The sequence below is a fragment of the Mustela nivalis genome (assembly GCF_964662115.1).
Source record: "Mustela nivalis genome assembly, chromosome: 1".
In the NCBI taxonomy this organism is placed as follows: Eukaryota; Metazoa; Chordata; class Mammalia; order Carnivora; family Mustelidae; genus Mustela; species Mustela nivalis.
Genome location: NC_139020.1, coordinates 147280014 through 147285400, shown reverse-complemented (window position 1 = coordinate 147285400; position 5387 = coordinate 147280014). Strand labels below are relative to the sequence as shown.

General features: G+C 47.0%; 1 long non-coding RNA gene across 1 annotated transcript; it reads left to right on the top strand.

Moving 5' to 3' along the window:
• The first annotated feature begins 877 nt into the window (after nt 1-877).
• LOC309862007 lies at nt 878-1666 on the top strand. The gene is made up of 2 exons (XR_014310277.1): nt 878-1037; nt 1467-1666. It is a non-coding gene; the product is annotated as an uncharacterized lncRNA (long non-coding RNA).
• The last annotated feature ends 3721 nt before the right edge of the window (nt 1667-5387 follow it).

Sequence of the window (5387 nt, the reverse complement as noted above, 5' to 3'; positions counted from 1 at the left end):
GTTCACACTATTCAACTTTAGCTTGTAGCTACAGTGGACTAATACTTGTGTGCAACAGCAACCCTACTCACTGAACTTGTTTTTTTGGTTGTTGTTGTTTTTTTGTTTTGTTTTGTTTTGTTTTTTGCCTCGGAGCTTCTCCAAAGCAACCAGGGCTTACTCAGTCCACACAAGCACCACCCAAAAGGCAAAAGGTTGGGGGATCGATATCTTCAGGAGAAACCCTCTATCGAAGGAGGATGAGGATTAGTACAAAAATGCCTCAGCTTCCTATTGGCTAAGAGGACTCTTTTGAGGTGTATTTTACACTATTCCTTAGGGACCCCTTCCCTCTCCCCCCCAAATTGTGCTCAGGTGCCCATGGAAATAACCAGCTTTTATTTGCTTTAAGAGCTCATCACTGAGGTACCTGGGTGGTTCTGACAGTTAAGCATCTTCCTTTGGCTCGAGTCATGATCTCAGGGTCCTAAGATCATGCCCTTGCTCTCTACTCAGTGGGGAGCCTGCTTCTCTCTCTTCCTCTGAGTCCTTCCTTCACTTGTTCTTTCTCTCAAATAAATAAAAAAAATCTTAAAAAAAAAAAAAGAATTCACCACTTACTAGCTTTTCTTCTTCCTATTATCTCACTCCCCCCATTTCCTTATGTTATATCCTGGAATCACCTGCAAAAAACTGCAGGCACCCTTCCACAGGTCGTTGTCAGGCTCTGTTTTCAGTAGAACCCAAACCAAAAGAGAAATAAGTAAGTTAAATTAAAATAAACAAATAAATTAGTTAACAACCTTTTTTCCCCCCACACCTCATTTGTAAAGATGCTAACTGAAACAGCAATTGTGCAAAAAATAGTGCAAATTCAATATGTTTGGCTGAAAATGGCATAGAAAGTGTCTGAGAAAGGTCCCCCCACCAAGCATGAGGATCATATTCCCTTGGCAGGGAGGGCTGTGACGAGATTCTGGAGGGAAGCCAAACAATCACAAGACTCAGTCGGACACTCCGCTGCCTGCTGGTTGCAGAATGAAAGAAAAATCACTGAGGTGAGGATCTCCTTCTAGTCTGCAGGCTTGCAGACACATTTATATATACATACCATGCCATTATACTAAAGAGAATTACACTAAAATAAATGGAAAAGAAACAAATACAAAACTTGAAACTTGAAAGAAAAATAAATTAGCTAATTATTTCCACATCTAACCATTTGGTACAAATGTCTGGCAGGATGTAACATTTCCCTCCCTTTTCTGTGAAGAAAATTTCCACAGCATTTGTTCCCAACCATGTAATGTATTTCCTGTTGTGATCTGTGAGCTGTTCACGCCAACCTGATGGCTCGCTTCTGTTAAACCTTCCCCTTACAGCAGGCAGAAGTGATGATGTTCTCTGGGATGGGAGGGGATGGCTGCCCCATAGCCTGGGGACTCCCCTGCTCTGAGACCATTCTAAATCCCTTCTCCCTGGTTTAGTCCCATGAACCTTTGAGGCTCAGCCTCAAAGAAAATTCAGCCAACACCCTGAGGCCTACTCACTACTGCATGCTGGTGTGCGAGGGACAAGGCCCTACTCCTTCGGAAGTCCAGAACATAGCTGCTACCAGGACCAAGCCCAGAATTCTCCGGAATACACAGCCAGGGCAGCTTTCCACATGAATAAAACACAAACTAAACGTAGCCAACAGAGTTTGACTCCACATCAATCTCTACAAAAACCATTAAAAAAAAAAAACCGAAACAAACAAACCAACAAAACAAAACAAAACAAGGGAAATTGGAGCTGAGAGAAAGAAGAAGGAGATGGTATGGAACCACCATGAGCTGTGCTGGAACCACAGGGTGCTGTGAGGCAGGAAGGGTCTCTCTGGCCAGCGGAGACCTGGGCTCTGTCCCGGCCTCAGTGGCTTCACCTGTCAAAGCCAGGCTTTACACCAGCTGCTTGGGGTCCTCAAGAGACCCTCCAGGCCCCAACATGTAGAGTTAGCTGAATCTAGGGTCACTGAAGGGTCTTTGATTGTGGCCCCGGGAGGTCCCAGGGCTGCTCCCCCCCACAAACCCCCATATCTCCAGGAAGCGTAGAGGAGGCCTGGTTGACCACAGGGCCCATTAGGAAGGGCCTCACTGGTGACTTTGTCTGGCAAGCCTCCCCCTGGATTCCCTTGGGGACTCTCTGACTCAGCAACCTCCCAGGAGAGCCTTGGCCTCGAAGAGATCCGAAGCAAGGATTGTAAAAATAGTGCCAAGAGACTGGGATTACAGAGGAACTGTTTCAATCCATCAAAGACTCAGGCTTTTAATGCTTCACACTGAGGCTCAGGCTTGTGTGGAATGAGAGTGGACCTGGGCCTTTGTTCCCGCCCTTGGCTGGAGCCAGGCTGGTGTCCCTGGAGGGAAACTCGAGCAGACTCCCAGACTCCTGAGCCACAGCCATTTTCCTAGCAGAAGCGACCATGCACTCCAGGCCAGGTGCAAGTGGTAGGGAGAGGGTCTTAACTTCAGGAGGGTCAGGACAGCAGTCTCAAGGGCTAGAAAATTCCCCAGCAGAAACACTTGCTAGGCCTTATAATCTGCAGCAGCTTGAGGACAGGGCAGGGTAACAAGGAGGGCTATTTAGGGGGTGAGATTTTGTTCCAGGGAACAAGGCACCATGTGGCTTGGAGTGAATGGTCTCCCGTAGAAAAAAGACAGAGAGGGCTATTGGTTCACCTGGAAACAGGAAAGGGAGGTATAAAACTCCCAGGCACTACTGTTGGTCATGCTCTGTGACCTTAGGAAAGCTGGTCGCCATTCCGGGCCCCTGAGATTTCTCACCTCCTGTCAAAGCTCAGTGAATGCATCTGAAGAAAAGGGAATGGCAGTGGACCATATGACTGCCAATGTGCAAAGGAGCCCCCCGGTACCCCAAAGATGCAGGGCAGCTGGCATGAAGGGTAGGTGGAGGAAAGGCATGGTACTCCTGCCCCCCCCCACTTCTACCCTGCAGAAGCTTCCAGCCAGCAGAGGTCACCCCCCACCCCACCATACTGCTCAGAGAAGGAGCCCAGGCCCACAGGAGGTTACACAGCCCGGTGCTCACAGGGAGCTGTTTCTCTGTAAGCGCTTGGCACCACTGCTTGTGGGCACTGGGTCTGCTCTTTTCTGGGAAAAACCAAGAAAAGAATCGAGGAGGGATCATTCTGCCCCAGAAAGAATGGCCCATTTCTCTTCCCCTCTGGGGCTGCTGAGCTCAGTGCTTAACAGCTGGGGTGCTGGGTTCAGGCTGCTGTACGTTCCAGTGCAGGCTCTGAGACAGCATCTTCCACCTCTTTCAGTCTTGTTGCCTGACTCGTCAAATAGAGGGATCAAAGGTAACAACCTTGAAGCATTAGCAGGATGATGTTCTTGTTTGTCAAAACCTAGCAAATAATAATGGGTTAATAAATGCTGGTTATTTTAACTCTTGAACTCTGAGGCACTGTTGTCCAACACATGAGAGTCTCCATAAGCCAGGTGGTAACCTCTAGGAGGCTGTTGCCCTGAGTCCTTGATGAGGGGAAAGGAAGGGACTTATGCATTAAAATTCTCCAGCTTGGGCCTCCCTCCAACCATCTGGCTTCCCTTGTGATCCAGCCTGACCAACCATGTTAGCTCAGAGGCATAAAGAGATGGCCTTCCTAGACCTAGATCTCTAGCTGCAGATGGAAGAGGAGGGGAGGGACTTCTAAAACCTTCAAAAGCAAAAAAAGATTGAGGAAATCATGACAACATTGAGACCATGGAGTTGGAACCCTAGGTTTGCAGATTTCGGTTCAATCATTTCTACCTTATGTAACCTTGAGAAATGGAGATACTCACCTTTAACTTGGGAATTACTATGAAGATTAAATGAGATCATGTATGGATAGCTCCAAGACATGTTTTTTTTTTTTTTTTTTAATTCCCACATTTTATTTATTTATTTATTTATTTATTTATTTACATTTATTTTTTTTTTAGTACTCTCTACCCTCAACGTGGGGCTCAAATTCACAACCTAGCGATCAAGAGTTGCATACTCTTCTGACGAGCCAGCCAGGCACCCTCCTCGGAAATGTCTAATAAGTGTTAGTTTCCTTTTGTTTGGAGGATAGCTCCATGAAATCTCTGTCTCATTCTCTGTTGTGTCTTGGTTCACTCTGCACGGAATCCATCACCAGACTTCTAAAGCAAAGATCCCGTTACGCTCTGTGTCAAACCCTGCTCTACGCAAAACTGCATGCTCACACATGCACATGTACACACCTGGCCCTTTGAAAAAGAAATGTACTTCTTACAACCAATCACACTCAGGAGGAATGAAGCAACTATGATAAGAACTGTGAATTCAACCTCAGTGTCCCTGTCCCTTCTCTCACCAAGTCCCTGAGCCCTCTAATGACATCTGGAGGCTTTCTGCCCAGCATTTGAACTGAAAAAACATCGTTTTGTCCCTCCCTCGGAAGGTGAAGCTTTGCAGAGCTCCTATGCACCATCCCAGTCACATTCCCTGGAAAACATCTGGGGTCACTGCCAGAGTCACACATTATGCTTTCTGGATAGAAGAGAGGTTTCCAACCTCAGGATTACAGTTACTTGAACTTCTTGGTTTACAGTCCCACATGCATGATGCAAAAATCCACCTCTAATTCCTATTTTAAGGAATAGCCAGCCATAGTCCCCCAAATCAAGACACAGACAGTCCTGTTTGAGTCAGCCCCCACATACCCATCAGTTACTCACTCAACAAACAACTCCGTTGAGCAGCTGCTCTTACCAGGTACCAGGCAAACAAGCCCTGTCAGTTCTATCATGTCTCCTCTCCATCCCAGGGTTACCACACAAACCCAAAACACCACTGTCTTGTACTGGTCCGGGACAACAGTCTCCTAACAGACCACCCACTCTGCTCTCCCTCCAGGAACAGTATTGGACTCTGTCTGGGTCTGCCTCCTATTGCAGCCTCAATTTTGGAGCTCCTGTTCATACCCTCACTGTTTCCCTGAAAGTAACTTCCTATAGTTCCCTGTTTTCTCTGCCTAGAAGGAACATCTGGTTTCCTCACCCTTCTCCCATCTGCCTGGGGAACTAGGACTTCCTGAAAGATTGACCCCAACACTCATGTCTTTTGATAACCTCCCTAATAACCCTGACAGAATGAGTCACCCTGTCTTCCAGGCTGTTTGTTGTACCTTTATCATGGTATAGTATAAACAAATCGTGTTTGCCTTCCCCACCTGACTCTGAGCAACTCAAGGCCAGAAACTCGGCCTTAGTCATCTTTACAGACTAACCCTGGCACTGAGGAAGGGCTCTGCCACAACTAAATGTTTGTGTCCCCCTCCTCCCAAAGTCTCTGTGGACCAGGAATTTGGGAGTGGCTTAGCTGAGTGGTTCTGA